Source organism: Mobula birostris, chromosome 4 (genome assembly GCF_030028105.1).
Source record: "Mobula birostris isolate sMobBir1 chromosome 4, sMobBir1.hap1, whole genome shotgun sequence".
Taxonomy (NCBI): domain Eukaryota; kingdom Metazoa; phylum Chordata; class Chondrichthyes; order Myliobatiformes; family Myliobatidae; genus Mobula; species Mobula birostris.
In genome coordinates, this window is record NC_092373.1 from 181,602,099 (window position 1) to 181,625,255 (window position 23,157).

Genomic DNA, 23,157 nt, shown 5'->3' on the forward strand with positions numbered 1-23,157 from the left:
GTTGGACTGGAAGGGCCTGGTACCATAGTGCATCTGGAGATAAAATAAAATAAAAGATATCCGTACAGCCTCCAATGTTCCAGAAAAAATAATCCAAATCTGTCCAACCTCTCCTTGTAGTTCATAAACTCCATCCAGGAGCTGTCCTGGTAAACCTCTTGTCCACTCTTTCCAAAACCTCCACATCCTTTCTGTAATAGGACCATTAGGTCTGCACGTAATACTCCAAGTGCTGCCTAGCATGGGTCTGTAAGTGCAACCTGTAAATGCACTCTCAAGTGGATGTTGTAACAGAGAATTGATCATCCTTGTGGAACATGAGATGTGCCCTCAAGGCTGCAGAGGAGAATGTTCTATCATTTAAGGACCTGGCATTAATGTAGTTATGGTAGGTGACTAGTATCGCCTAAGGCATGGTAAGTTGTGAAATTCATTGGGTAAGTTATGGAGCAGAAGCAGGAACCAGTGGCTTTGAGTTGTTGTGTATGATGGTGTACTGGTTTTATTACTGCTTTGGAAATCCAGAGATATGGAATAGCTATCCACAGCCTCAAACTTAAAATTCCATCTCACTGCTTTATCCATGATGGAGAATTTAAATTGAGACTGAAGGGCCATAGGCAATAAGGCCTATGAGGCTATTTGGCTCATCGTGTCTGCTCCAATGCTGATCCATTATTCCTCGCAACCATATTCTCCTGTGCCCTCCATGTAACTTTTGAAGCCTTTACTAACCAAGAAGCTGTCTGACCAATCCCTTATTAAGTCTCAGCATTACATCCTTGTTTTTCAAAGTTAAAAAGTTCAAATTAAAATTATTATCAAAGTACATATATGCCACCATGTACAACCCTGAGATTCATTTTCTTGTGGGCATTCATGGTAAATACAAGAAACACAATAGAATCAATGAAAGACCGCACCCAGCAGAATGGACAGGCAACCATTGTGGAAAAGACAACAAACTGTGTAAGTAGAAAAAGAAAGAAAAAAAATAAGAGAAGTGAAACATGAGATGAATTGTCTTTGAACATGAGTGAAGTTATCCCCTCTGGTTTAAGAGCTTGATGGTTGAGAGTAAAATCATTATTCCTGAACCTGGTGGTGGTCAGTCCTGCAGCTCCTGTACCTTTCTCCTGATGGCAGCAGTGAGAGAGAGCATGACCAGGGTGATGGGGGCCTTCGATGATGGATGCTGCTTTCCTTCGACGGCACTGTCTGTCGATGTGCCCAGTGGTGGGGAGGGCTTTACCCATGATGGACTGGGTTGTATCCATTAATTCTTATCGGCTTTATATTCTAGTCCTCTCAAAATGAATGCTAACATTACATTTGTCTTTCTTACCACTGACACAACCTGAAATTATGGATAAATCTGAATGAACCAAATTTCAGTTTTCTATTCATTAAGGTAGAATTGTAACATTTCTGGTTCAAGCTTCAAAAAGGTCTTTTTTTTTTGTAGCCAAATGTGATTCTCCACTGCAGCAATGCTCTGAGTTCGCCTTTCAAATTGCCTCAGAATTTACTCACTTCAACATCAATGGGTCATGGACAGTTAATTCTGCCACTACCCAGCTCTAATGAATGAATAATTCAAAGTAAAATTAGCAGAAGAAATAGCTTCCCTATTCCGCCTCATCAAAACAACTGGGGACGGGATGTATTTGTGTTTCACCTCAGAATAAATATTTCAGCTGAAGATTTTTGCTATTTAGTCACTGTTGTACTATTATGGTCAAGTAGCCTTGACGATGCAAAGCAATATCTGCTTTTCCAGATGCAAGGCAAATCACATACTCTGAGACTTAATAAAACTTTTACAATGCATAACACTCATAAATACTCAGGAAAGGGAAGGGACAAATAGCAATAGGTTTTCAAGCATCTGGTCACTTTAATGATACATGCCAACTTTGTCCAGATGTCTTTGCACACAATATTGTTTAGAGTTTATGGATTTTATTTTCTGTAAATGATGTTTTGCCGTTATCCTGATATTTAAAAACACGCATTTTGTATGAATTGAGGTTGCATTATTGAGATTGACTTATAAAAATAACTAAAACCTTTTTGTTCTCTTTTCCTATTTGGTTATTCAAAACTATATGAGAAAATCTGTTCAGGAATTGTACTAAGCTCCAGGCTGTATAGGTCTAACAGATAAATATGGCAGGCTAATGGGTACTTAAACAGTTAGGGAAGAAAGAAAGCAAGAAGGCTTCAGGGAGTTTCGGCATGGTAGTTGGTGGGGAGTAGGTGCTTGTATTAATCAGGGATTATATAATGCCAGTAGCAAGGAGGAACATAGAAAACAAAGACATGAATAAAACCCATATGCATTGAATTATGGATAGGAGAGGATAGACCAAAGTCTTAGAGCAGGGGTTCCGAACTTTTTTTTATGCCATAGACCCGTCCCATTAACCGAAGGGTCTGTGAACCCCAGGTTGGGAACTTGGGGTATTCTGTAAGACCTCATGATAGTGTAAACACATAAATATTGATACAAATCTTATTCTTAGGTAGTTCCTTGAGATTGAGGAGAACTTTGACCCACTATTGATTTGTGTATTCAATGCTGTCTTGTGGTAAAAGGTGAACTGATGTCTCTCCCACCAAGAAGACTTTGATGTGATGAACAGGTGGGCAGCTTGTGAGGGGGTGGGCTCATTTGGCTACTTATATAGGGGTTCTGTGTATAAGAACTTAAAAAATAAGAGCAGGACTCTTACTCCACTATTGCTCCACTATTCAATAAGATCATGGCTGATTTGGCCATGGACTCATCTCCACCTACCTGCCTTTTCCCCATAACCTTGTCGTAAATATATTTACTGAGGTAACCTCCAATGCTTCATTGGGCAGAGAGTGCCTCAGATTCACCACCCTCAGGTAAAAGCAGTTCCTCCTCATCTCCATCCTAAATATATTCCCCCAAATTTTAAGGCTATGTCCCCTAGTTCTAGTCTCACCTATCAGTGGAAATAACTTTGCTTCCTCTACCTTATCTATCCCTTTCATAATTTAAATGTTTCTGTAAGATCTCCTTTTATTCTCCTGAATTCTACCGAGTATAGTCCCAGATGACTCAATCTCTCCTTGTAGTCTAACCCCTCATCTCCGGAATCAACCTGGTGAACCTCCTCTGCACCGCCTCCAAAGCCAGTATATCCTTCTTCAAGCAAGGAGATCAGAACTGCACATAGTACTCCAGGTGCGGCCTCACCAGTACCCTGTACAGTTGCAGCATGACCTCCCTGCCCTTAAATTCAATCCCTCTAGCAATGAAGGCCAATATCCCATTTGTTTTCTTGATAACCTGCAAAGCAACCTTTTGTAATTCATGCACAAGCATTCCCAAGTCCCTCTGCACAGTGGCATGCTGCAGTTTTTTTTAGCCATTTAAATAATAATCTGCTCTTCTATTCTTCCTTCCAAAGCAGATGACCTCGCATTTACCAGCATCTGCCAGACCTTTGCCCACTCACTTAACCTATCTATATCCCTCTGCAGAATCTCCATATCTTCTGCACAACTTGCTTTTCCACTCAATTTAGTATCATCAGAAAACTCAGATACACTACCTTGGTCCCCTCTTCCAGATTGTTAATGTATATCACGAATAGTTGCGGGCCCAGCACACTGCTCACCACTGATGCCAACCAGAGTAACACCTATGTATCCCAACTCTCTACTTTATTAGTTAACCAATCCTCTATCCATGCTAATACATCACCCCCAACTCCAGACATCCTCATGGATTGGTCTTTTATGTGACACCTGATCGAACACCTACTGGAAATGTATATGTAACACATGGCCTCAAAGCGTTCAATACCATCCCTTTTCCACTTTAGATGGTTCAAAAGTACATTTCTTAGAGGAAAATTACAAGCTGCAGATTACAGTGACTGCAGTTCAGAGAAGGTTGTTGGATATGTGGGTTATGACTAAAGAAAGACTGGCTGGAGTCACTTAGCACTTTAGTACAAGGGTGTTTATTAGGTGCATCAAAAAACAAACTTACAAAAATTAGTGAAAATAATGAAAAGAATAATGACAATATTTCCAAAACGATATCTACAAGAAAACACAATAATAGCTCCGTACTTACTCTTGTCTAGTGAGAACTCCTGGCAGCCCCTATCTCTCCCACATACTGAGGGCAATGATTTCCTTTAATTAGGCACTAGGACATACCATCTTTAATCACCCACAAAATTAACAATGCTACACATGAATTAGAATATGATACACCCCACAATGTAGTTACAATCATATTACAAAATGAACAGAAGTATATACCCTAAATACAGTATACAAACAATGTATACACATACCCATTACCAAAGACATGAATATTCCACCGAGTATGGTGGGAAGGGCACCATGAAGCCAACCCCAGTGTATCAGGCAACACACATCAAAGTTGCTGGTGAACGCAGCAGGCCAGGCAGCATCTCTAGGAAGAGGTACAGTCGAGGTTTCGGGCCGAGACCTTTCACCGACACCCTTCGAGTGTATCAGTTCAGTTTAGGACTAGTAGTAAAACAGCTGAGTGCTCAACAGAAAAATACACTTACAGTTAAGTACAAATAAAGGATAAAATTAAACTAAACCCAGGTGTCTGCAATATCGAGGGAAAACGGGTATACAGGGGAAGACATTGAATTGCGCACACTCACCGCAACAACAGCAGTATGACAAAACAAAGTTTGTGTGTGAGTGATTGTGCGTGTGTAAGGAGCGCATTTACTGAGTTCAAGTACAAGTCAACACAAACTTAAGTTAGTGTATATTATGCATAACTTACAACATGAAATAAATATAATGACACTAGTGCAAGTTCAGAGAGAAAAGAAGAATAAATATAGTCTGGGGTAACGTTAGGGTTTTTCAGGTTGGTTGGAGAACCTGGTGGCAGTGCAGTGTTGAACTTTGAGGTGTGGGTGGTCTGGTTCCTGCACCTCCTTCTGGTGACAGCATAGAGAAGATGACAGTATTCAGGGTCTCAATACTTGGGGGAAGATGCTGACTGACATCCATTTACTTGTCCTTCCAGTAAATTTGGAGGCTTGTGTGGAGACAACATTGGTGTTACAAACACAGGTTCTTTCTTCTCCAGTCCTTGACCTTTCCCACCCACCTGGCCTCCTTCCCTTCCCCCACCTTCTAATTCAGGCATCTCCCACCACCACCACCCCCCCCCCCAGTCCTGAAGAAGGGTCTTGGCTTGAAATGAAGTCTGTTTACTTTTTTCCATTGATACTGCCTGGCCTGCTGAGTTCCTCCAGCATTTTGTGAGGGTTGGTGTTATTTCTTCAGTGCTGTGAGATGCCTTCTACAGATAGGTCGGGTCTCAGAAGCAAATGGGACCTGGGATCACTGCCACCCAATGAGCCATGAGTTTACTGCCAGGACAGAGGTCTTGATCTTCATACCCTTTTTCCTAATTGGCCAAAGGCTGTGCTGGTATATTGGGTAAATACAAGTGAATAAATTGGCACATATACAGAAATACAGTGAGAAAACTCTGTGTGCCATCAAGATTAAATCATTCCACATATAAGTAAATCAAGGTAGTACAAAAGGAAGAAAGGAATAAACCTCTAGTACTATCCCTGTCGAGTTTGCATGATCCCCCTATGGAAGCTGAGGGGTGACCCGATAGAAAGATATAAAATGATTGGCGTTAATTTTAAGGGGAATAGAATACAAAAAAACAAGGAGATAACGCTCAAGCTTTATAAGACACTAGTCAGGCTGCACTTGGATTATTGTCAACAGTTTTGGACCCCTTACCTCAGAAATGATGTATTGTTATTGGAGAGTTCACAAGGATGAATCTGGGGATGAAGGGGTTAATATACGAGGAGTGTTTGGCAACTTTGGGCCTGTACTCACTTGAATTTAGAAGAATGCGTGGGGATCTCATTGAAACCTACCGAAAGTTGAAAGGACGAGATAAGGGGGTTTCTGGATACCCTTTCTGGTGGGGGTATCCAGAACTAGAGGGTACAGCCTCGAAATTGAAGGGTGACCTTTTAGAACAGAAGTAAAGAGGAACGTTTTTAGCCAAAGAGTGGTGAATCTGTGCAATGCTCTGCCACAGACTGTGGCGGAGGACAAGTCTGTAGGTATATCCAAAGTGGAAGTTGATAAATTATTGATTGGTCAGAGCATCAAGGGTGAGCGAGCAGGTGTATGGGGTTGAATGGGATCCATGATGGCCTAATTCTGCTCCTATGTCTTATGGTCTTATGGAAAGGCACAGGTAGGATTTGTGGGCACGTGGCCAAGTGGTTAAGGCATTCGACGAGCGATCTGAAGGTCGTGAGTTCGAGCTCCAGCCGAGGCAGCGTGTTGTGTCCTTGAGCAAGGCACTTAATCACACAATGCTCTGCGACGACGCTGGTGCCAAGCTGTATGGGTCCTAATGCTCTTTCCTTGGACAACATTGGTGGCGTGGAGAGGGGAGACTTGCAGCGTGGGCAACTGCTGGTCTTCCATACAGCCTTGCCCAGGCCTGCGCCCTGGAGAGTGAAGACTTTCCAGGCGCAGATCCATGGTCCCACAAGACTAACGGATGCCTTATTAGGTAGGATGGAGAGTCAGAGTCTTTTCACCAGGGTGGAAATGTGAGAGGGGGAAGGTTTACATGGCAAGTCTTGGTGGTAGGTGCCTAGTCTGCACTGCTAAGGGAAGTGATAGAAGCAGATATGATAGGAACATTTATACAGACTCATGAACAGGCAGGGAATGGAGGGTAGACCTTGTACAGGCAGATGAGATTAGTTTGAACTGGCATCATGGTGGGCACAGACACTGTGAGCTGTGGCCGAGCTGCACTGGTCTCTGTTGTGTTCATTGGTTTTCTCTGGGTGCTCTGATATCCTCCAACATCCCAAAGGCATCTGGGTTGGTAGATCAATTAGCCATATAAATCGTCTCTAATGTAGGTGGGTAGTGGAACTGATGAAAATGTGGGGGCAAAAGGGAAAATTAGTGACTCAGTGGGCTGAGGAAATTTGAAATGTTGATGTGGGAATGATAGGGGAGGAGGAGAGAGATTACAGAGTTTGTAAGAGTGTTTCTGACTCTGAAATATGAAAATTTCAGTAGAGGAGAAAGATGTACTAGATCCAATGCTAGGGACTGATCTGGACTGGTAGGGTTGCAGCAGATGGAGTGGTGACCACGTTCCCCTGTGGTTTGATATAACTGACTGATATAAAAACAGCATGATGGACAAAATGTAGACTGGGGGAAATAAAAAACATGACTGGGGTGTGAGGTTGGAGCTGTGCCAAGGTACACGGGACAAATTACCGACAGTGTAAAGCAGCAATGGGATGGTTCAAACGAGATGAAAAAATGCAGATGTTGGAAATCTCAGCCAAAATAGCAGAACATTCTCAGCAGGTCAGTGGGAAGAGAAACAGCGTTGAAATTTCGGATTGAAATCAGAATTGGGAAGGAGAAAGAAAAAGCTTGGTTCAGGGGAGAAGATCCACTTTGGTTTCCTCCTGAAATACTCTTCACACAGAAGCCATTCCTCAGTCATCTTGATGCACTTCATGTGATACAAGAAATAGCTGAGGGCACTGGATACAGTGGAGGCTGTGGGGAGACATACTGGTTGTAAAACTAAAGATGTCTGCTCTGGAGCTAGAGCAACACACACACACACACCAAGTATAGGAGGAACTCAGCAGGTCAGGCAGCCTCTATAGAGGGGGAATAAATGCAGGGGATGCTGCTAGACCTGCGGAATTCCTCCAGTGTGATGCTCTGGATTTCCGGCATCCGCAGGATCACTTGTGTTTATGAATTGCTGCTCCAGAACTGTTCCCTTGCAGTTAGTTCTACCATTTACCCAATAATACAGAAAGTTGCCAAAGGATGTCCTGTTCATTAAAAGTAGTGCAACGAATAAATGATCTGGTTACTTTTTACAATGTCAGTCTACAAATCATCGGGAAAGTGATCAGAGCTGTCATCGACAGAGCTATTAAACAGCACCACCTCATCAATAACCTGCTTACCAGTAACCTGAATATTAGCCTTGCCTGTCATGCTCAGATCCTGGAAAGTGTGATTAAAAAAGTGAAGCTAATTAAATGCATGCAAAATAAATTCATCTTAAATCATTAGACCATAAAACATACGAGCAGAATTACACCATTTGGTCCATCAAGTTCATTCTATCATTCTATTATGGCTGGTTTATAATCCCGCTCAACTCCAACCTCCTGCTTTCTCCCCACAGCCTTTCATGCACTTAGGAATCAAGAACCTATCAAGCTCCACTTTAAGTATACCCAATGACTTAGTCTCCACTGCTGTCTATGGCAATGAATTTCAGTGCGTACAGGCCCAGAGCCATCAAGCCCTTCTTAAGCCAAGTAATTAAATAAAAGTCACCTCTAAGGAATGCTTGAGTCCTGAATCTTTGCCTTGCAATCCCCATTGAAACCAGTGGAATGTTGGATGCTCCATAAGCTCTAGACACAAGATCCAACTTAAATGTTGGCCAGCATTAGCTCAACAGGGCTTTGCTCTTCACCAGCAGTACTTCTATGAGTACTGGGGGAGGGAACACACACGACCTCTGGTGGACCCTTCGTCATTCTCCAGTGACACTCTAGAAGCCTACAGAATCAAATAACAGTGGAAAAACCCTTGAGGTCAAGATCGCGTTGTACTTCTTTCTGAGGAGTAGGCCTGACGAAGGAGAACTTTGAGTAAGATTGGAGGGGAGTCTGAATGATGGATAATGTAAGAGACCAAAGTAACAAGCAAATGAATGCAATTTTTTCTTAATTGCCTGTTTTAAGACTGTAATTATGTCCAGTTTTTATTAAATACCTTGTAAGACAGGTGTTATTAATCCAACTAATATAACACAGCTGCTGCGGATTCTGGATTGACTGGTCAAAGAGCAAGAAACTTCATTTAAAGAAGCAAAAGCCATGCCAGAGTGCTGGTTCGTAATTGAGACCATACAGTTAATTGAAGGATGAGAGGAGATAAGTGGAGAAATATGGTTCAGCATGCTTACTGTTGCAATTTAATAAAATAATAACTTTTTTTTTTATCCCTTTGCCAGTTTCTTCCATGTCTATGAATACCAATGAAGCCTCAACAGGTTAGTGAGTGTTTTCATTCAATCTGAATACAGACTGTTTCTGGTTCGGGCTAGGGGAACATTGTGGTGTCTTATTTCGCCAGTGCAAAAGTGCTAGACTGCTTCCACTGACTGCTCAATGACTAAGTCATAAACATCAAACTAAAAAAAGAAAGTACCCCAACACTTGGAAGAAGAATTAGACAACCAGATGCCTTCCTGTTTCATGGATGTGAACTTGAAAAACAATGAAGTTATTGGCCTCAACTTTAATGGAGCACCTTCATCATTATAGAACATCTAAAGGGACTTCACGGCACATAGCCAAAGCATGCAATGATGGTATGGATAACTAACTGAGTCAATAGGTAGGTTTTAAATGAATGCATTAAAAGTAGAGAGAAAGGCATAAAGGTTTAGAGAAAGGCCTCCAAGCTTTAAGATATAAGAACATTTACCTGATTGTTGCTGAGACTTGAGGACCTGAGTTATAGGGAAAGGTTTATTCCTTAGAGTGTAGGAGAATGAGGAGAGATTTGATAGAGGTATAAAAAATATGAGAGATCAAGACAAAGTAAATGCAAGCAATCTTTTTTCCACCGACGTTGGGTGAGACTACAACTAGAGGTCATAGGTTCAGGGTGAAGAGTGAAATATTTAAGGGGACCCGAGGGGGATCTCTTTCACTCAGAGGGTGGTGTGAGTGTAGAATGAGCTGCCAGTAGATGTGTGGATGTGGGTTTGATTGCAACATTCAAGAGAAGCTTGTGTAAGTACATGGATGGGAGGGGTATGGAGGGCGATGTTCCAGGTGTGGGTTGTTGGGACTAGGCAAGCTAACTGGTCAGCACAGACTAGAGTGGCCAAAGGGCCTCTTTCTGTGGTGTAGCACTCTATTGCTTGTTGACTACGTTGGCAGTTGAAAGCTGAGCTACTCAGAGGGAGATGAAGGAAACTGGAGAGGCAAAACTAAACAGAATAGTATTGTTCCTGAAGGGTGGAGGCCGAGGAAATGCGGGGAGTGGGAAGGAACAGAGAAGATTTGAAAACAAGGAATAGGACTTTAAAACTGCTGGAGTAAATAAGTGCTGTCAGGACAATGATGGATAAGACCAGAAACGGAAACAAGAGTAGGGCATTCAGCTCTTTGTGTGACATAGCTGAATTCAGCTCCACTTTCCAGCAATATCAACAACTTCACCTACTATCAATACCTGGCTACATGCTGCAGGGGTGGTAAACCCAAGACATACTGACCAACTGTTAACCCTCTAGAGGAGGATCTCATTGAAACCTGTCAAATATTGAAAGGCATAGATGGAGAGGATGTGCAGAGAATGTTTCCCAAAGTGGGGGAGTCTAGGACCAGAGGGCACAGCTTCAGAATAAAAGGATTTCCCTTTAAAACAGAGGTGAGGGGGAATGTCTTTAGCCAGTGGGTGGTGAATCTGTGTAAGTCGTTGTTACAGACGACTGTGGAGGCCAAGTCACCGGGTATATTTAAAGCAGAGGTTGATACTTACTGTCGTCAGGTTGTCAAAGGTTATGGTGAGAAGGCAGAAGAATGGAATTGAGAGGAATCATTAATCATCCATGATGGAACGGAAGAGCAGACACAATGGACCAAATGGTCTTATTCTGCTCTTACATCTTTTGACCTAATGGTCTTTACATTTGACCCTGGTAAGTATGGGCTGTATTGGGACTGTGGCAGAACTTTCAGGTGACTGACCAAATCTGTTCTGAAATAGCACCAAGGTTTTGACACTCTCATGTTAGACCATAGGAAGTCTCAGTTCCTCCATGACTGGATATCAGACAGACAAAAGTAACAACAGTCGAGTGTGGTAAGAGTTCACATTATTTACTTAAAGCCAAATAACGTTCATCCTTCTTAGAACTATTAATGCTAGTCTTGCTTGAGACTTCTTGGCTCCAGTCAATAATTCAAGCCTCTTTAACATATCAAGATGAAGTGCCTCGAGCTAAGGAGTGGTTTAGCTGATTTATTCCTGCACCCATCCGCACTGTCCAGTAGCTTCACTGCTAAATTGTGACAAAGATCACATTCTGTATTCTCAAGGGTTTGTGCTACATTGTTCAAGTTTTACTTCCTTCCTGTAATGTTTACTGAGTTCATGTGACAAAGTGGACTATCCTCTGTAGTTTCCTTTGTAGACACTCTCATACATATAAAGAGACTTCATATTCAACGTATGCTCAGTGGCCACTTTATTAGGTACAGCTGTACACCTCCTCTTTATTGCAAATATCTAACCAGCCAATCATGTGGCAGAATAAAAACATGCAGACGTGGTCAAGAGATTTAGTTGTTCAGACCAAACATCAGAATGGGGAAGAAATGTGATCTAAGTGACTTTGACTGTAGAATGTTTTTTTTGGTGCCAGATGGGGTGTTTTGAGTATCTCAGAAACTGCTGATCTTCTGGGATTTTCACACACAACAGTCTCTAGAGCTTACAGAAATTGGTGAGATTGGCAGATCTATGGGCAAAAATGCCTTGTTATTGATAGAGGTCAGAGAAGTATGGCCAGACTGGTTCAAGATGACAGGAAGGCGACAATAACTCAAATAACCGTGCATTACAATAATGGTGTGCAGAAGAGCTTCCCTAAATGCACAACACATTGAACCTTGAAGTGGATAGGCTACAGTAACAAGCATACACTTAGTAGCCACTTAGGAGATACCTAATAAAGTGGCCACTGTGTGCAATTTCACATGGGAGATAGTGACCATGATGTGCCCAAGAGTTAAAGAGAAAGGAAAGAAGAAAAACAAGCATTCATTTAATGATGGTAAAGTGCCAAGTGTCAAAGTAAATTTATTATCGAAGTACATAAATGTCACCATATACAATCCAATTTTCTTGCGGGCATTCATAATAAGTACAATGAAACACACCAAGATGTTGTGGGTTCTTGATGATGGATGCTGCTTTCCTGTGACAGCACTCCTGGTATATGTATTCAGTGGTGGGGAGGGCTTTCCCCATCATGGACTGGGCTGTATCCACTACTTTTTGTAGGATTGACTAAGGAATTATCAACAATTACAATTTGTTGTCAAATGTCAATAATTCCTCTCCCCCTTCAGATGCTACTCGACCCACTGAGTTCTTCCAGGAGAATGTTCATTGCTCTAGTTTCCAGCATCTGCTGTCTTTTGTATCTGCATTTTGATTATAAGAACGCCAGAGAGTTTAGGTCTCCGGAGTAATGGAGGGTAAGAAGAGACGTGACTGAAACATATAAAATTTGAGGGGTTTTTAGATAGGATAGGCTGCAGGAACCTTCACCTATATCTCCAGTTTCCTCCCACAAATGTGGGTTAGTAAGTTAATTGGCCAATTTAAACTGTTGCTATTAGTAGAATCTAGGAGAAGGTGATAGAATGCAGCAGAATGGGATTAACGTAGAATTTTGTAATTGGTGGTGTTAGTCAGCACAGACCCAATGGGCTGAAGAGCCTCTTTCAGAGCTGTATCTCTGTATGAATCTATATCAGTATAGAGGACATGAATTTAGGTTAATTAAGAGATTTAGAAGAAGTCTAAGGCGGACCCTTTTCATGCAGAGAGTGGGGAGAACCTGGAACAAGCTTCCAGAAAGAGAGTTATTGACAACATATTAGAACTGTCCAGACATGGAAAACTATTGGCTAAGTGCTAGCAGATGGTATTAGTATGGATTGGTGCCCACCGGTTGATGCAGACCTTGTGGCCTCTTTCCAGATCTCATGACTCTGTAAACATATGCGTACTTACTGTCCTCCATCTCTGCCTGTCCTTAGCCATCTTCTCTATGATGCCCTATTTGTGGTTTAGGGTCCTATTTCTGCCTCTACCGTAGAGTGCCATGTTGTCTTTGGCCTCTCACATTTGCTCTGCCCTTCAGAGGTCTAATGAAATGTTATCTTGATGATAGGAGGGAAGCAAATAGAGGAATGTGAAGATAGAGTTAAATACCAGGGCTGGGAGGAAATTCCAAATAGACCTGTTTGACAAATGGTGGGGCATATTGAATACATGAAGAATTTGGAGTCTGTTGACGTGACCTGCTTAACCAGAATACTGTTTCAATGAATCTCATGGCATTTTTCCAGAGCTGTATATTATGGAAGATCTTCTGCGGGGATTAAAAAACATAAATTGATAAAAATTACCAAAGTCTGATAGAGTCAACCGGTACTTTCATTAGTCTGAATTCCGAAGTTACACAGTTAAATATAGTTTATATAGATATAGAATGGGTTGGTGCAAACCTCATCTCTATGGCTGGTTGTTTCATATTGCTTTGAGTAACATACACAAAATGCTGGAGCAACTCAGCAGGTCAGGCAGCATCTATGGAAAGGAATAAAGAGTCAACGTTTCAGGCCAAGACCCTTCATCAGGTCTGATGAAGAGTTGTTCCTTGACCTAAAGAGTTCCTCCAGCATTTTGTGTGTGTTACTCTGGATTTCCAGCATTGTAGAATCTCTTGTGTTTATCACATTGATTTGAACTAGGTTGATGCTGAATTATTAAAGTAGCAGACAGTGGAAAATACAAGATAGCTATAGTATTTGTTCATAAACTACTTGGAAGCAAAGTACCATATTGCAGACAAAAAGAAATATTTAACAGTGAGAGAATAGCAAAGCTACTGCAATTTTGATTAAACCGCTAGATGGATTTTGAGCAACTTTAAAATCAATTATTGTGTGTCTTACATCTGGGTTTTGAATAAACCTTGTCGTGGTTGAATTCCATTCTGTTTTATTTCATCAGATATACACAATAGAATTTATCAAAGCCACTGTTGTCTAAATTGAGAATTAATGGAACACATCAAAGTATTTTTCATTTGGCTGTGACTTTTTTTCAGGATTAATTAGCTTTGCTGTTTCTTTGATAAACCTTTTGATGCTTTGATAAATACTTCAGCAAAAAAATGCATCTACATTAAAACAAAGTCATGCAAATTGCCTGATCCTGAGTTGGATTATAAACATAATTGATCTGAACTCTGTAAACAGTCATACTCGCACATGTATATTTAATCTCAATGTAAACATTCTCTCTCAGAATAGGTTCATGTTATTAGGATAGTCTGGTGCCACATCATGTTGGTGTACTAATAGACCCCTAGATTTTGTCTGCAGTTAATGCATTTAGATAGGTTACATGAAGGATGAAAATAAGGTAGGCAAAGCAATGCTTCCCTGAGAAATGGAGGAAAAAGTGTCATGCCTGTAAGAGTTGCATTGTTTGAGCAAAGCCTTTAGCTGGCTCAAGGTCATAATTGGAGCATGTAAGAGTGCCAGGAAAAAACGTTCAGATAATGAGCAAAGAGGAAAACAATATAAAGTCTGACCTGTGCGTGGGTGGAAAAAACATCTTGGCAGTAATTTTAACAATCACATAATTACAAGGCTACTATTTTCTGACTGCTTGTGATGTTGCCTACTGACTTTAATTTAAAAGTATCCGGTCAAATTGAACAGATTTGTGAAGTGGAAGTGAAGTACTTGACCTTTTGATTAAATTGTACCATATCAGAGTCATTTTTTTTAACTTCCCCATGATTGATGTGAACTTGGCCTATCAGCAGCACAGCCAACATCAGGGTAGACAGGTTCATACAGGATGTGCCTGCATTTTAATAGCTGTTCCTGGTAGCTGATGGTCTTGGGTGTTAGTTTAATAATGACTTGCTGTAGCTGCTTTTAATTTATGTTAGGATTATGAACATCATTGGAATCTCAAACATTAATTGCCCAGTTAGTTTTACCCTTGATAAAGTGATGGTGAACCATTACATGAAGCCAGGCGAAAGTAAAATGCAGCTGTGAGTTCGAAGGCATCCGCACTTAACACATCCCAGCAATTTTCTTTTCTTTTCCTAATTTGAACCAAGCTCTGAAGAGGAGAAATCTCAGTGCAACATAATAAGGTCAAGAGCTGAGAGATCCTAATGGAGAAAAAGCCAGCAAAGTGATGTGATTGGTGATGTAGCAGTGAAAAAATTACTTCAGTTATTTACGCTCAGAAGCCACCTTATTATGTACCTCCTGTACCCAATGAAGTGACCACTAAGTGCATGTTTGTGATCTTCTGCTGATGTAGTCCTTCCACTTCAAGGTTTGACGTGTTGTGCATTCAGAAATGCTCTTCTGTACACCACTGCTGTAACGTGTGGTTATTTGAGCTTCAACCAGTCTGTGCATTCTCCTCTGGCCTCCCTCATTAACAAGGCATTTTTCCCCACAAAACTGCCACTCACTGGATGTTTTTCGCTTTTCACTCCATTCTATGTAAACTCCAGAGACTGTTGTGCATGAGAATCCCAAGAGATTCAGAGATACTCAAACCACCCTGTCTGGCACCAACAATCATTCCATGGTCAAAGTCACTTAGATCACATTTCTTCCCCATTCTGATGTTTGGTCTGAGCAACAACTGAACCTCTCGACCTTGTCTTCATGCTTTTCTGCATTGAGATGCTGCCTTGTATGTGAACAAGTATGATAGAGCTGAGGATGAGCCAAAAGGTTTACAAGTAGATGATGTAATATGCAATAAGAATATAAGGAAGAACAAGCCAATGATTGGGTACAACTGCAAAGAGTTCAGTTGTACCACAGAGGCAAAATTCATAAAGGCGAAGCATGCAGGACTGAAGGTGCTGTACTTAAATGCACGTAGCATTCAGAATAAGGTGGTCAAGCTTGTGGCACAGTTAGTCGGTATGACGTTGTGGGCATCGCTGAGTCGTGGCTGAAAGAAGGTCATAGTTGGGAGTTTAACATCAAAGGATATACTTTGTATCGAAAGGACAGACAGGAAGGCATAGGCTGTGGTGTGGCTCTGTTGGCAAGACATACAATTACCTCTTTATTAAGAGGTGACATAGGGTCGGAGAATGTTGAATCTTTGTGGATGGAGTTCAGAAACTGCAAGGGTAATAAAAACCATTATGGGAACCATATATAGGTCTCCAAATAGTAGCCCAGATATGGGAATTAGATTGCAAAGATAGCTGGAAAGGGCATGTAATAAGGGTAATGTCACAATTGTAATAGGGGACCTCAATATGCAAGGAGATTGGGAAAACTTGTTTGGTGTCTGATCACAAGAGAGGGAATTTGTTGAATGCTTACGAGATGGCTTTTTAGACCAGCTTGTGTTTGAGCCTACTAGGGAAAAGGCTATCTTAGGTTGGGTTTTGTGTAATAATGCAGATCTTATTAGTCAGCTTAGTGTAAAGAAACCCTTGGGAGGCAGTGATCATAATATGATTGAATTCACACTGCAACTTGAGAGGGAGAAGCATAGGTCCCTTTATGGAATAAAGGGAATTCTAGAGGCATGACAGATAAGCTTGCCCACGTTGATTGGCAGGGAACACTGACAGGATGATGACAGAGAAGAGATGGCAGAAGTTTATGGGAATGGTTCACAAGGTGCAGGATAGATATGTTCCACAGAAGAAGTTGTTCTTAAATGACAGGGGTAAGCAACCATGGCTGAGAAAGGAAATTAAATCCAAGGAAAGAGCATACAAGGTAGCAAAAGTGAGTGGGAATTTGGGTGATTGGGAAACTTTTAAAATCCAACAAAAGGCAACTAAAAAAGTCATAAGAAGGGAAATGATGAAATTTGTGGGCAAACTAGCCGATAGTATAAAGCAGGATACTAAAAGTTTTTTCAGTTATTAAAAGAATAAAAGGGAGGTGAGAGTTGATATTGGACACTGGTGGGGGGGGGGGGCAAAGAAATGGCAGATGAACTTAGTAAGTACTTTGCTTCAATCTTTACTCTGGAAGACATTAGCTATATGCCAGACGCCCGTCAGTGTCAGGGAGCAGGAGTGGGTGCTTTGCTATTACAAAGGAAAAAGTTGAGGCAAACTCAAAGGTCTTAAGATGGCTAAGGCACCTGGACCAGATTGACTACATCCCAGAATCCTGAGCCTGAGGGAGGTTGCTGAAGAGATAATGGATGCATTGGGCATGATCTTTCAAGAATCACTTGATTCTGGCATGGTCCCAGAGGACTGGAAAATTACAAATGTCAGTCCACTCTTTAAGAAGGGAGAAAGACCAAAGAGAGGAAATTATAGGCCAGTTAGCCTAGTCTCAGTGGTTGGGAAAGTGTTGGAGTCCATTATTAAGGATGAGGTTTCAGGTTACTTGGAGACTAATGATAAAATAAGTCAAAGTCAGCATGGTTTCTGTGAAGGGAAATCTTACCTGACAAATCTGTTAAAATTCTTCGAGAAAGTAACAAGCAGGGTGGACAAAGGAGAGGCAGTGGATGTCATTTACTTAAATTTTCAGAAGGCATTTGATAAGGTGCTTCATATAAGACCATAAGACCATAAAACATAGGAGCACAATTAGGCCATCTGGCCCATCGAGTCTGCTCCACCATTCAATCATGGCTAATCCCTTTTTTCCCTCTTCAACCCCAGTTCCCGGCCTTCTCCCATACTCGATCGGACCCGATGCAATAGCAATTGTACCACAAATACACCGACACACGTAATTCTTTTCAAAACCTTTATTCTCTACTCATAGCATGCTATGGGGGAAGTTACAAACTGATCTCCCAAAAGAGCCAGTCCAGAAACTGCCCCCGAATTACACAGTTTATAACATTGATCAGGTAGCAGGAAATCTTACGATTACAAGTTTAGACAATATTAGAATCATTTCAATCACATGCTAAGATACAATTAGAGGTAAGATAATCATTGGTCAGTTAGTTATAACTATTTTAAGCCAAAGCTAGCCCATCAGTTCCTCATTTGGACCCTTTCCCTTTTCTCGAACATTCTAGCCCCTACGCTATTCTTCCCATATTTAGCTGTACCTTGAGCTGCTTCTGCAAGATCAGATAGTTCCTTATTTGAGCCCTTGCCTATCTTTAGACAATAATGACAAGTAAGTCACCGGCTGGTGGGTAAAGCTTCTTTCTGACTTGTCCAAACTTGTCCAAAGCAGTTAGCTAAGGCGCTTACAAGGTGATTGATTACAAGTTAATCATTATCCTCTGTTTTTCCCCCTATTTACCTATTCCTTCAGTCTATCAATAAGACCATAAAACATAGGAGCACTATTAGGCCATCTGGCCCATCGAGTCTGCTCTACCATTCAATCATGGCGAATCTTTTTTTCCTCTTCAACCCCAGTTCCTGGCCTTCTCCATGTAACCTTTGATGCCATGTTCAATCAAGAACCTGTCTATCTCTGCCTTAAATACACCTAACGACCTGGTCTCCACAGCTGCATGTAGCAACAAATTCCACAAATTCACCACCCCTTGGCTAAAGAAATTTCTCTACATCTCTGTCTTGAAAGGGCTCCCCTCTATCCTGAGGCTGTGCCCCCTTGACATAGACTCCCCCACCATGGGAAACATCCTTTCCACATCTACTCTGTCTCGGCCTTTCAACATTCGAAAGGTTTCAATAAGATCCCCCCTCATCCTTCTGAATTGCAGTGAGTACAGACCCAGAGCCATTAAACGTTCTTCGTATGATAGCCCTTTAATTCCTGCAGTCATCCTTGTGAACCTCCTCTGGACCCTCTCCAATGCCAGCACATCCTTTCTAATATGAGGGCCCAAAACTGTTCACAATACTCAAGGTGAGGCCTCACCAGTGCCTTATAAAGCCTCAGCATCACATCCTTGCTCTAGTATCCTAGATCTTTTGAAATGACATGGCATTTGCCCTCCTCACCACCGACTCAACCTGCAAGTTAACCTTCAGGGTGTTCTGCACAAGGACCCCCAAGTCCCTCTGCATCTTAGATTCCTGGATTTTCTCCCCGTTAAGAAAATAGTCCGCACATTTATTTCAACTACCAAAGAGCATGACCATGCATTTTTCAGCACGGTATTTCATTTGCCACTTTCTCGCTCATACTCCTAATCTGTCTATGTCCTGCTGAATCCTACCTGTGTCCTCAACGCTACCTGCCCATCCACCAATCTTTATATCACCTGCAAACTTGGCAACAAAGCCATCTATTCCATCGTCTAAGTCATTTATATACAGCCTAGAAAAGAGTGGTCCCAACACCAACCCCTGCGGAACACCACTAGTCACTAGCAGCCAACCAGAAGAGGATCCTTTTATTCCTACTCGCTGCCTCCTACCAATCAGCCAATGCTCTAACCATGATGGTACCTTTACTGTAATACCATGGGCTCTTAACTCGGTAAGCAGCCTCACTTATGGCACCTTGTCAAACGCCTTCTGAAAGTCCAAATATACAACATCCATTGCACCCCCTTTATCTATCCTACTTGTAATCTCCTCAAATAATTCCAACAGGTTTGTCAGGCAGGATTTTCTCTGAAGAAAACCATGCTGACTTTGTACTATCTTGTCTGTGTCACCAAATATTCCATCATCTCATCCTTAACAATTAACTCTAACATCTTCCCAACCACTGAGTTCAGGCTAACTGGTCTATAATTTCCTTGCTGCTGCCTTCCTCCTTTCTTAAAGAGTGGAGTAACATATTCAATTTTCCAGACCTCTGGCAGCATGCCAGAGTTCAATGATCATTGGAAGATCATTTCTAATGCCACCTCAGTCTCTAACAGTACCTCTTTCAGAGCCCTAGTGTGCAGTTCATCTGGTCTGGGTGACTTATGTACCTTTAGGTCTTTCAGCTTTTTGAGCACCTTCTCTCTTGTAATAGTAACTGCACCCACTTCTCTTCCTTCACACACTACAACATCAGGCATACTGCTAGTGTCCTCCACAGTGAAGACTGATGCAAAATACCCATTTGGTTCATCAGCCATCTCCTTATCCCCTGTTTATTACTTCTCCAGCGTCATTTTCTAGCAGTCTTATAACCACTCTCATCTCTCTTTTATTTTTAACATACTTGAAAAAACTTCTATTTATTTATGTATTTATTTCATAATTTATCGTAATTTTATGCCTGCCACTAAACTACAAATTTCACATTATGTAAGACAGTGATAATAAACCTGATTCTGATAAAATCAGAAAATGCTGGAAAACACTCAGCTGGTCAGACTGTATCTCTGGAAAGAGAAAACAGAGTTAATATTTTGGGTCCAGAACCCTTGTCAGAACTGAGAAAGAAAGAAACTGAACATGTTTTCAGTTGTGAAGAAGGTTGGGAAGGAACAGGGAGAACAAAGAAAATACCTCAGAGAGGATGAGACCTACTGTCCTATGTTCTAGTTAGAAACATCTTTGTCTGTGTTGTGTGTTCTAATAGCAGGGCTGTGGAAATACCAAGCAGAGTGATTTTCTGGCTCTATGTGGTTCTACAAATGTTCATGTATAGCTTAAAATACATGTAAGGTTTTACGATTTGATGTTATGTCAGTTAATGTGGGAGATATTAAATTTGTTTTTTGTACATGACTCACAGCTGACAGAGTGTGAAAAAAATGCAGCATGTCTTACTTTAAGGACAATAGATGTTGAATACCTATCTTGACTGTTGGCTTTATGTTATAGAAGTGGGTTTCAGTTCAATGCAGCAGGGTTTCAGTGGGTCTGTGTGGAATTTTGCATTTCTAAGCCCCACTCCTGCTCTCTTAATCACTAGAGTTGGAGAAGGGCTGGACTGTTGAAGATGCATGTGAGATGTTGCATTCCTTGGAGTTCTACAATTCCAAGTAACCTGATTTCTATGTGTGTATGAGCGCTGGCCTATACTGGATGTATGACCATTAACTCAATTACTCTCTCAAGTTTCAAGTCAACTTTCAAGTGCCACCTGATCTACTGAGAAGTTCCAGACATCTCTTTCAATTCAGATTTCCAGTAACTCCTATGCTCTACATCTTGTCGATATAGCACTTACAGAACGTGGCACGGTAGTGTAGTGGTTAGAACAATGTTTTACAGTACAGGCAACCCGGGTTCAATTACTGCCACTGTCTGTAAGGAGGTTGTACGTTCCTCCCCCGTGACCACATGGGTTTCTTCTGGGTGCTCCGGTTTCCTCCCATAGTGCAAAGATGTACTGGTTTGAGGGTTAATTGATCATTGTAAATTGTCCCGTGATTAGATGATTGCTGGGCGGCGTGGCTTGAGGAGCCAGGAGGGCTTATTCCCCGCTGTATCTCAATAAACAAATAAATAAATCAGTCTCTGCTGACTTCATCAATTTCCTTCCATAATCACTCTTCCAGATACGTTAGCTAGTAGACTTCTCATAGTCATATAGTTATACAGTACAGAAATGTTCAAAATTATTTTCAAAGTACATATGTGCTACCATATGCTACCTTGAGATTCATTTACTCCCAGGCATTTACAGGAAAGGTGAAGAAATACAAGAGAATTTTATGAAAAACTATACATAAGCAGGCAAAAACGGACAAACAACTAATGTGCAAAAGAAGACAAACTGTGCAAATAAATCAATAAATACTGAGAACAAGAGCTGTAGAGTCTTGAAAGTGGGTTTGGGGGTTATGGGATCAGTACAGAATTGAAATGAGTAACATTATCCACGCTGGTTCAGGAGCCTGATGGTTGTAGGTGTAGGACATAGAGACATCTATACCTTCTGCCTGATGGTAGTAGCCTGGCCTGGATGGTGGAGGTCCTGGACGATTGATGCTGCTTTTTTGTGGTAGTGCTCCATATTGAAGTACTCAGTAATGGGGAGGACTTTGCCGATGATGGGCTGGGCTTTATCCACCATTTTCTGAGATCTTTTCCGCTCCTGGGTGCTTCTATGCCGGGCTGTAATGCAACCAGTTAGAATACTCTGCACTGTGCATCAATAGAAATTTGTCAAAGATTTGATGACATGCTAAATCTTTGCAAGCTTCTAAGAAAGTAGAAGTGCTGTCGGCTTCTTTGAGATGACTCTTACATGTTGGTCCCAAACAGATCCTCTGATGTGTTAACACCAAGGAATTTAAAAGTACTGACCCTCTCCACCTCTGTTCCCCTCACGAGGACTGGCTCATGAACCTCCTGCTTCTTCCTCCTATAGTCCATAATCCCTCAGCACATCTTTAGGCTGTGTTTATCATCAACGCAAATGGCACATTTCACCGTATGTTCCAAAGCTTTGATGTGCCGGTTACAAATAAAGCTAATTTTAGAAGATCTTTATCTTTAAATCAGCCCTTTGGTTTTGCTGATGTTGCGTGAGAGGTTGTTGCTGTGGAACTGCTCAATCAGATTATCAGTCTCCCTCCTATATGCCGATTTGTCACCACCTTTGATTCAGCTAACAACAATAAACACACTGCCCCGTAGGGCACCAGTGCTAGTGGTGAGTGTGGAGGAGATTTTGTTGCCAGTCCCTACTAACTGGAGTCTGTCAGTGAAGAAATCAAGAATCCAGTTGCACAGGGATGTACCAAGGCCCAGGTCTTGGAGCTGATTGGGATGTATGGCCTCCCACATCCATGCCAACACTTTTGTCCATCTATGTAATAGATCTAAATAATATCTAATATTACTATCAATTATCTAAGTATTAGGACTGTATCCTAAGACATCCCTACTTAGGTATCTGTCCAAATACCTCTCGAACATATTACCTGTATCTGATTCCACCAGCTCCTCTGACAACGTTCTGGATATCAACCACTGGCTGCGTAAACAAATTTATTCCTCTTAAAGTATCTTGCCTCAGGTGTAAAAACATCGTGTGTTTGGTCCTCTTATCATGGAAAAAGATTTTGACAATCTACCTTATCTCATAATCTTATACACAGTACATCTATTGAACAACAAATCAGCATCCTTCACTCCTGGAAAATAGGCTGAGCCTGTACAATCTCTTCCATTAAGTACTGTAATCCGGGCAGCGTTCTGTTAATCTTCATTGCATTCTCTTCAGCTCAAACACTTTCTTCTGGTATGGCAGCGAGAACCGCACACAATGCTCCAAGTGCGGTCTCACCAGTGTTTTGTAAAGTTATAACATAACAAGGGCAATGGGGTGAGGTGTGGTGGTGTGAACACAACTCCTTCCGTAGTAACATAACCCTGAT